Genomic DNA, 10,904 nt, shown 5'->3' with positions numbered 1-10,904 from the left:
GCCACAGTCCTGCCACTCTACTTTATCCCTCCATCCTCCCTCCCACATGGTGACTAAACCTCTAAGCCTCTGCAGTTTGAGTGTTCCTCTCATAATTTTATTTTTTCTGTTTGAAAATAGCTGGAACCCTTCTGATTTATTTGTTTTACTATTATATTTCTTTTAAAATAAGTGCTTTCTGATGGAGTCAGTCTTTGGCACAACACCTTCCCTTACCCTCACAGATTCTGTCTCATAGAATGGATTGGGCTGGAAGAGCTCTTCAAAGATTATCTAGTTCAAGCCCCCTGCAATGGCAGGGTCATCTTCAAAAAGATCAGGTTGCTCAGAGCCCCGTCCAACCTGACTGTGAATGTTTCCAAGGATGGGGCATCTACCACCTCTCTGGGCAACCTGCCCCAGTGTTTCACACCCTCATTTTAAAAATTGTCTTCCTTATATCCAGTCTAAATCTACCCTCCTTTAGTTTAAAACCATGGCCCCTTGCCCTGTCACAATAGGCCTTGCTAAAGAGATTGCCCTCATCCTTCCTATGGTCCCCCTTTAAGTACTGAAAGGCCACAATAAGGTCTCCCTGCAGCCTTCTCTTCTCCAGGCTGAACAACCCCAACTCCCTCAGCCTGTCCTCGTAGGAGAGGTGCTCCAGCCCTCAGATCATTTTTGTGGCCCTCCTCTGGATCCGCTCCAACAGATCCATGTCTTTCCTGTACTGAGGACCCCAGAGCTGGACACAGTACTCCAGGTGGGTCCAGTACTCTGGTGGGTCTCACCAGAGTGTAGTAGAGGTGCAGAATCGCCTCCCTCAACCTGCTGACCACACTTCTTTTGATGCAGCCCAGGTTGCAGTTGACTTTCTGGGCTGCAAGCACACATTGTTGGCTCAATGTCCAGCTTTTCATCCACCAATACCCCCAAGTCCTTCTCTGCAGGGCTGCTCTCAATGCCTTCATCCCCCAGCCTGTGTTGATACCAGGGTTTCCCCAACCCAGGTGCAGGACTTTGTATTTGGCCTTGTTTGAACCTCAGGAGGTCCCACCTCTCCAGCTTGTCCAGATCCCTCTGGATGGCATCCTGTCCCTCAGGTGTGTAAACCACACCACTCAGCTTGGTGTCATCTGCAAACTTGCTGAGGGTGCACTTAATCCCTCTATGTCATTGATGAAGTATATGGTACTGGTCCCACGGCTTCTCACTGATCTCCATCTGGACATTGAGCTGTTGACCACTACCCACTGAATGTGACAATCGGACCAATTCCTCATCTGCCTGACAGTCCACTCATCAAATCCATATGTCTCCAATTTAGAGAGAAGGATATTGTGGGGGACTGTGTCAAAGGCCTTGCAGAAGTTGAGATAGATGGCATCCATAGCTCTTCCCTTGTCCACTGATGTAGTCACTCCATCATAGAAGGCGAAGGCCAGTAGGTTGTCAGGGAGGACTTGCCTTTGGTGAAGCCATGCTGGCTGTCCCAAATCACCTTCCAGTCCTCCATCTGCCCTAGTATAGCTTCTAGGAGGATCTGTTCCATGATCTTTCCAGGCACAGGGGTGAGGCTGACAGGTTGATAGTTCCCCAGGTCCTCCTTTCTACCGTTTTTAAAAATGGGTGCAATGTTTCCCTTTTCCAGTCTCTGGGGCCTTCACCTGACTGCCATGACTTTGCAAGTATCATGGGCAGTGGTTTGGCAACTACATCAGCCAATTCCCTCAGGACTCTGGGATGCATCTCATCAGGTCCCACAGACTTATGAATATTCAGGTTCCTCAGGTGATCGCAAACCTGATCTTCTGTTACAGTGGGAAGGACTTTGCTTCCCCAGTCCCCATCTTGGGATCCATCCACTTGAGAGGTGTGGGAAGAGAGGTTGCCAGTGAAGACTGAAGCAAAAAAGTTGTTGAGTACCTCAGCCTTCTCCTTGTCCATTGTTACCAGTTTGCCTGTTGTATTCATCAGTGGGGGTGTGCTTTCTCTGACCTTCCTTTTCTGGTTGACATACCTGTAAAAGCGTTTCTTATTATTCTTTGCATCCCTTGCCAAGTTTAGCTTCAGCTGCACCTTGGCCTTCCTGACCCCATCCGTACACGACTGGGCAGTGTCCCTGTACTCTTCCCAGGATACCTGTCCCTGCTTCCACTGCCTGTGCATTTCCTTCTTGCCCTTTAGTTTGACTCTTGCCTTCCTTTCCTGATTTCTTACACCTGGAGATCGAGAGCTCTTGCACTCTATGGAAAGTGTCCCTAAAGATCTGCCAGCTCTGTTCTGTTCCCTGTCCCTGAGGGCAGTTTTCCAGCGGTCCCAGTGAGTAAGTCCTTGAACAGCTGGAAGTGTGTGTTCCTAAAATTCAGGGTCCTGACTTTACTCTTTGCCTGACCCATATCCCTCAGGACTGCAAACTCCCCCAGTGCATGATCACTGCAGCCCAGGCTGCCTCCCGTCTTGATGTCACGGGTTAGCTCACTTGCGGTGGTGACTATCTTGTCCAGTAATGCATCCCATCTGATAGGTCTATTACCTGGCTTAAGATATGTCGTGGTTTAGCCCCAGTCAGCAACAAAGCACCATGCAGCCGCTCGCTCACTCCCCCTTGGTGGGATGGGGGAGAGAATTGGAAGAGTAAAAGTGAGAAAACTCATGGGTTGAGATAAAGACAGTTTAACAGGTAAAGCAAAAGCCGCTCACACAAGCAAAGCAAAACAAGGAATTCATTCACTCCTTCCCATGGGCAGGCAGGTGTTCAGCCATCCCCAGGAAAGCAGGGCTCCATCACACGTAACAGTTACTTGGGAAGACAACTGCCATTACTCCCAATGTCCCCCCCTCCTTCTTTTTCCCCAGCTTTATATACTGAGCATGACGTCATATGGTATGGAATATCCCATTGGTCAGCTGGGGTCAGCTCTCCCGGCTGTGTCCCCTCCCAGCTCCTTGTGCACCCGGCAGAGCACAGGGGGCTGAAAAAGTCCTTGACCAGTGTAAGCGCTACTTAGCAACAACTAAAACGTCTCCACATTATCACCGCTGTTTCCAGCAAAACTCCAAAACATAGCCCCATATTAGCTACTATGAAGAAATTTAACTCTATCCCAGCTGAAACCAGGACAGATATTATCCTCGATGCACTCCAGGAGTCTCCTGGATTGTCTACAGCTCGCTGTGCTAATTTTCCAGCAGATGTTGGGGTGGTTGAAGTCCCCCAGCAGGACGAGAGCCTGCGAGCACAATGCCCGCTGTAGCTGGAGTTAAGAAGGCTTCGTCAATAGGCTCCCCTTGATCAGGTGGCCTGTAGTAAACAGCAACCACAAGGTTCCCTTTGTTGCCTCAGTCTCTAATTCTTACCCATAAGCTTTCAGCCTGCTTGTGGCTATTCTTTTCCCTATGGGGTAGACCCTCTACAGCACATCTGCTCAGGTGCCAGGGCTCACATGAAACCTAACCCAGCTGAAAACTTCTCGTCCATCTCATTCATGTCTGCACATCAAGAAATTATCTTTGTTCATCAGCACAATGCATATATCTTACTGAATTACTTACATTTTTTTCTGAATGCAATCTTCAGTTTTGTTTCCCAAATATGTAGAGGGCGCCATCAATCAGATAGGATGAATTCAGGTTATTTGATGCCTGGGGCTCTTAAGTAAAAATAATAAGCTAATAGTAATGCCATCCTTAAAAGCTAGGGTTCTTCCCCAAAAGATTTTATGTAAAAATATCCCAAACTGAGATTATTTCTACTCTGTGCTGTCATGTGTCACATAAAATGTCCAGAAAATCTGAACAGGTATGTGAAATGTAGAGGATTTAGAAATGATTGAAGAAAAAAGCATTATCTATCTCAGCTGCCACAGAGCTGCTGCTCTGCTGCTGTTTACTGGGATTCAGCTGGGATAATCTGCCTTCCAGTCTTTTTCTTAACTTTTATGGCAACAGGAGAGTGACAGTAGGTTGGACTAGATGATCTTTAAAGGTCCCTTTCAACCCAAACTATGATTCAGATGGGGATGCTGGTCAGTGCTGGCCAATACCCAAACCCAGTCCCACAGCAGGCAAGCTCCCTGTGCAGGTGGCTGGAGCTGTGCAGCAGGAAGGAGCTGTTGTTTCCTGCTCACTTTGCAAGCTGTTTTTCTGCTTAAAATTTGAGGCCGAAAAGAGAGAGATTGAGAAAGCAAAGGTCTGGTTGGAAAAGTTTCAAGTGCCTTCATGTTTTTGTTGTGTATGAAGGGATAAGCTTGCCCTTGTCAAGCAAGTGAGCTGGAGATTTATGCTTGCACCATCAGGACTGCCTGTCACCAGCCAAGGTCTAAATGTTATTTCTTAAATGAAAGCAAAAGCCTGTCCTCCTGCAGGGAGGGTCGGCAGTCCCTCCTGCCTCCTGCAGCGGGACTAAATCCACCCATCAGTTGAGCAAGGCTGTGCTGGCTTTGGGGAGGTAAGGTCTGCAGGCTCTGGCTGAGGGCCACATGGTGAAAAGGACCTCGCAGAAAACTGGTCTGCCAAAATCTGGCTCTGATAAAACAGCCCAACCCATCCTGTAAAGACTTTGACTGAAAAATCTTGAAGTAATCACAGGGGAAATGACAGGAACTCAGGCCTCCCTTCCCGCCCAGGCCAGGCACTCCCCAGCTCTTTTTTCCTCTAGCCCACCCAACACGCCGGTGTGCCAGGGGAAGGGCCAGAGCTCGAGCTGTGGCTCAGCAAGGGCAGGCTGAGGCGGGAGGGAAGAGGGATTGCAGCAACGCACTTGACACTGCGCTCAACTCCTCATAGGAGTATTGAAATGTAGGGTCAAGTTCAGAGATTGCAGTGGCAGGAGAGGGAGGAACAGACTGCTTCCTCTGGCCTTAGTGACATTTCACTTATCTATACCAGCTGCAAATCTTATCTGGAATCTTGAGAGACTTTAGTGTGGCTTTCCTCATTTGCATTTAAGAAGAAATTCAATTAACAGAAGTGCCGCGTGCTGAAATGCCTGCTTTATGAGGGGGCAGGGCTGAACAGGTTAAAAATATATAGGACTTTGGATTATATTACTTTCTATGAAACAGGTTCCAGCTCTGCTGTTCCAGTCCATGTATCTCCTCCCTTATCGGTGGATTAGATATAAAGAAACCACTCTCACCGTTATTATCAAGAAGGTGAGGCTGTTGTGTTTGATTTTTTACCTTGTGGTTTGTAACATGTCAGTTCCTGGTGAGACATAGTCGGAACCTGGCATTGGTTTGGTACCTTTATAAATTGCTGAACATCACAAGAGGGTAATCAGGAACATGCTGTACATTCTGTACCTGCCCTCCACCCTGTCCATCTTCCTTGGATGACCCCAAACATACTTTGTGCCTCTGCTGGTTATGGCTGGGGTAGAGTTAATTTTCTTCATAGTAGCTGGTATGGGGCTGTGTTTTGAATTTGTGCTGGAAACAGTATTGATAAGACAGGGATGTTTTCATTAGTGCTGGGCAATGCCTACACAGAGTCAAGGCCTTTTCTGCTTCTCACCCCAACCCAGCGAATGGGCTGGGGATACACAAGGAGCTGGGAGGGGACACGGCTCCTTGTCCCAACTGACCCAAGGGATATCCCACACCCTATGACGTCATGCTCAGTACATAAAGCTGGGGGAAGAAGAAGAAGGAAAGGGGGGATGTCTGGAGTGATGGCATTTGTCTTCCCAAGTAACCATTATGCATGATGGAGCCCTGCTTTCCTGGAGATGGCTGAACACCTGCCTGCCCATGGGAAGGAGTGATCAAATTCCTTGTTTTTCTTTGCTTGTGCTCGCAGCTTTACCTGTTAAACTGTCTTTACCTCAACCCATGAGTTTTCTCACTTTTACTCTTCCAATTCTCTCCCCCCTCCCACGTGGAGCTGAGTTGCCGGCTGGAGTTAAACCATGATAGTGCCACCTTCCTCTATTAGACCCCTTTTCTTCAACACTGTTTTTTTCTAGTGTGTACTAGTATACTCCTGTCCTATGGCAGCTACAGAGGAGCAATGTGTCAGCAGGCCTCAGTGTGCCCTTGTGCACATGCAGAGTGGTCATTGGTCTACAGGTACAGTCCTGCATTGGGGAAATGATCCTCTTGGGAGCTGTGTTCCTAAACTCCTTAGATTTACCTGAAAAACCCCCTAACCTTTCATTTGTGGAATTGTACAGACCAGTGACAGCAGGACTCAAGCACGAAACCTGAGAAAATGAGGTGTCCTCAACAGAGGTGTTGCAAGATTTGGTGGGCAATAGGTTCCCCCTCATCCAGGCTTCCTTCTGGATGTTGCTGCCACCACCTCCCACTTGGTCGGCTTCACAGACGGTCACCCCTCGTCTGGATGGTGGCAGCAGGTAGCAGGACATTACCTTTACCTTTGCACAGCTCTGAGATTTGTAAAGCTGCTCCAGACTCCAGAGAAAGTGTGTGAAGCTGGTTCATCCTGTATGGAGAAGCTGACGTTGCCCCAGGGCAGGGAAGGGACACAGAAACCACCAAGTGGTCTGGCCAGCCATGGGAAGAGTCACAGAAGGAAAGAGGCGAGCAGGCTTTGCCCCTGTCTCTGGGCATCTGCAGTCGCTCTGAGGCTGTAAACCACCCATGGAAGGAACTGTCAACTCCTATGAGACACAGTGGGTGGTGTAGGCCAAATAAAATACATATAAATCTCAGTCCAGTCCAGACTGTAAAACTGGCTTAAAGTGAGAACAGATTTGGGCATTTCTCAGTGCCAGAATGCCGCAGCTCCTCTGGGCCTATGTCAGAGGGTAGTCCTTGCTGCCTCAACAGAGCCTGCTGCTTCCGCCCATCCCATGACGGAGCTCCCTGTTTTTGTTCATTCGGTGGCTGGCTGAGGAAGAGCGAGCGGCAGCAACTGGGTCAGAGCGCGGTGACCTCAGGCAAGGCAGTGACAGCTGGGCGGGAATGGAAACCTCTGGCTGGCACCACTCCCCATGGAGTGCTGCCCTGTCTGCTGCATTTTTGGTCGGTGCCAATGAAGATGGGACCCCTTCTCAGCTGTTTGTCATGGCTGCAATGCCAGGGATGCCCTCAGATCTGCTGTCGGGTCAGGGCAGGCACTGCGGGAACTCGCTAATCCCCTCCAGGAAAGTTCCTGCGGCTTATTTCAAATACCCAGTTTAAACTGGTTAATCCGAGCGGGTCGGTCTGTCTGGCAGGGCCAGCAGCGCGCTGACACATGCGCTGCTGTGGGTGAAGGTCGGCTGTTGCTGCGGGGCAGTGACGAAGAGCAGCTGGTTCTGCCACTCCCCAGCCAGACCTCTGCCTGCAGCCCTGAAAGCCTTTCGTCCAAATCCTCTGAAGCTCTGGGCCGTTTCCCGTGCAGCTTTTAGTGCTTTTTGTCCTTCCTTAGTTTAAAACAGGACTTCTGTTATTTTCCTGGTGAGACTAGTAAAAGCTAAAAGGATATTAATCTTAAATTTCCCCTTTACACCCTATTATACACCTGGGTAACAAAGTAATTTATCCTAAAGAAGCAGATGGGTGAAAACATGGCTGTTTCCAAATTCCACAGCACGACTACCAGATGCCATTTTAACCATGACCTGTGTTTCGCTGTAGTCTGGTTTATCTTGCTCGGGAGAAATTTCAGGAAGTCATGCAGAGCGAAAGGGTGCAGCTTGGCTTTCCATTGTTTCCACTGCTCCTGCTCATATACAACACAGGAAAACAAGGGGAAAATAACCTTTTGCTGGGACTCACTCCCATGTTTCTTGTGAACATGGAGTTCAATCAAACACTGATAAAATGGAAACTGAGGGAACACAGAACGCATTGAGGGAAAGATGGTGCCTGGTGCAGTGCATGTGCTTTACACTCAGCCAAAGTTTGTTTGCTTCTCCTGACTAATTAGCATTTAAGTAATTTCACTAGCATCTATAAATAACTTGCCATGGCAAACAACATCAACTTTGAATCTGCAACTCTTTCTTTGCTCAGGAAGATTCAGCTACAACTGGGTTCATTTTCATATAAACCTAATTAAACATGGAAATACGTTTTTTTCCAGTCATATAGTGTTAATTATCCCATATTCACATAACTTATCTTACGGTGGCTGAAAGCCAGACCACTTTGTGAGGTGTTTGGAGGGTGCTGGTAAATTAACTCCAGTTAGTCCCCTTCCTTCAGTTTAAGTTGCTTTTCCCAAGCTGTGACTCCTTTCCTCCTTCCTAACTCCATCTGTGACTCTTCCCCTCCTTCCCAACTCCTCTGCTGATTTTAATGCTCTCAGAGGAGTCATTAGAGGACCCCTGGGCCAGGTCCTGCACGTATACTCATCCTAATTGCCAGTTTCTGACAATCACCCAACTTTTTATGTGTAAGTGGCAAACTCCCCTCTGTGATCCATGTGATGAGCTCAGCAACCCCTGGCAGTGAAGTGAAGGGAAAAGCTAGGGGCAAGCCTTCCATGAACAACAGCAGGAAGGTTTGCTGATGCCTGTATGTCAGGGCTGTCTGCATTGTATGTGCGGTGATAGTCTCCGTACACATATCATTGCACTCAGAAATGCCCCAATCAAGGCCAAATGTTGCTTTGATGAAGATCTTCTTTCAAAACTTGAAATGGAAGCAGCTCACCATGTACTAACAATGGATGACACCCCTACTCACACATTTTTGTCATATTTCTCTATCTGAATAGCTTCAAGTTCCAGATGTATGAAAGGCTTTGTTGTCAGATTAAAAACCTCTGTAGTCAGTCATCTCTCTTCCCTTTCACGGGTAGCATTTACAGCTGACTCATCTGCGTCTGACTCACCTGGTGCAATAGTGCGTTGCTTTCAGGACAGCCCTGAGAGTAGAGTCAGGTAAAGCTAGAATATTTGGGAAGCTGCAGGCAGAAGTATGGATGCAGGTGGTGTTCTCCAGAGTGGAACTGCCCTTCCCATAGATAAATGAGTGATTCTGCTCTGTCTAACGAACATTAGGCACTTTCAGCATGTCCCACGTAAGTGGCCAGAGTTGTCCAGTGCAGTCTGTTCATATTAGGTAGTCTAAGAGGTAATGCAGAGATGAACTTCACAGCATGTGTCCTTCGAGTCTGATATGCCAGGGGTACTTTGGACCTCCAGTGCAAGTGCTGGGTGGGTTGTTCAAACTATGTACAGTAAGTAAGTGTCATCATGGGATTAAGATGCACCAGATTTACTCTGCACACACAGTCATGGTGTAGGTTTCTTGAACAAAATATGTCAATCTATTGCAGGCTTCCCTTTCAGTCCCTGTGTTGATGCTCTTCAACGCATTTTGGCACTGGTAATCATGTGGCCATAGAGTGGGTTGAACCATCTCAGTGGTGCAGCTGACTGTGCAGATATACAAGCACTAGTACTGATGCAGAAGAGGTGTTTGGAGCACGCAGGGGAGGGCAGGACTGCTCCTCTTTACAGTAGCACGTGATTGGATTGACATAAGCCAACCATGACACTGCATTCCCGGTGATTTGTCTGGGATTTTAGCATGTTGGACAGCCCAGGCAAAATTATGGCTGGGGCACATGAAGCTGCTGAAGACCTGAAACCAGTGGACAAATTCCTCTGCTTCTATCTGGAAAGAGGACATAACTGGGATACTGAGACAACTGGTAGTTCTGATGGAGCTGGCCTGGCAACTAATCCCTGCATACCACAAGAAAGAACCAGGAGCACCAAGACCACATGGCTGGGCACATGTGGAGACAGAAATTGAACTCAGTTTGAGTTATGCATCTGCTTATTTATGTTAGAATTACTGACCAGTCCCAAGAAAAGGATCATATTGATCTTTCTCAGCTGTACCATATGAAGTAGATTTTTTTTTCTAGTAACATGTCTGTTCCTTAACTCAGGTGGTGAAGTCCTGGTTCTTGGTGCTCAAGAGCTATTGATTCTCTATCCCTTCCTTCTGTGATGACCCCCATATCTTTACAAAACTGCAGCATATCAGTGTCTTTGACTGGGCCTTCACTTGACATTGACTGGCTTTGGGGGCTTGAAGGTATCGTTGGGCTTCTCATCTAGCTACCACAATCTGCAAACAATTAGTCTTGGTCTGGACTGTACAGCGGTTCCAGTCTACTCTGCCTTCATAAATAATTCTCCTCCCTTGACCTTTTGGAATGATCATTCAGTCTGTAAAGCTTCCCTTCACTTCCTGTTGTACTCAATAAATTCCTTTGCTTAAAAAGTCTCTTGTTGATACTAACTGTCTGGCATCTGGGGGAGAGGAGGAGACAAAAGAAAGGCAAGAAGTTGAGTGCTGATTGTGGGTCAAAAGCCTAATTGGTAAAATCCTAACACAGAAACATGCTGAAAAAAGAGGGAACAGGAGTAATAACTGGGAAAACTTCTGCTTCAGGCTGTTGTTTCCTGGCACAGTGCCCAGCAGGCACTGCATCTGGCAGCTCAGACTGGGAGCTTGTTTTCACTGCTGTGTGTTACTTCATTTTCTGGCCTGGGACGACATCTGGCTGGCATGTTCTTTTCCACACCCTGGGAAGAGTGCACCTTTTAGCTGGTTACTGCAGTACTTGGCATTAAAATATAGTGAAACAGACTACAAAGTAGTAGATTTGCTTAAAAATAATGAGGTTTAAGTACAGTTAAGCTTTGAATTCTTTTTGTTTGCCTTCTGGCATAGAAACCTTTAGAATACGTGATGTGCATATTTTCCTGCTTTTCATTGTGACTGTGAGTGCTCAGAAGTCACCTCAAAAATGGAAAAAAAAACCAACAAAAGCAACAAAAGCAACAAACCAAACTGAATAGATCCTTACCTTCTTATTGAGAAGTCCAGATAAATAATTTGGGCTTTCAGAATAACACCAGTTATCAGAAACTCTCAATAACAAAATAGGATAATTGGCAATACTCTTGATAAGAAAGTAGAAGGGAGATAGTCACACAAGAAAATTGGAGA

Source organism: Phalacrocorax carbo, chromosome 1 (genome assembly GCF_963921805.1).
Source record: "Phalacrocorax carbo chromosome 1, bPhaCar2.1, whole genome shotgun sequence".
Classification (NCBI taxonomy): Eukaryota; Metazoa; Chordata; class Aves; order Suliformes; family Phalacrocoracidae; genus Phalacrocorax; species Phalacrocorax carbo.
Note: the sequence above shows the minus strand (reverse complement) of the source record.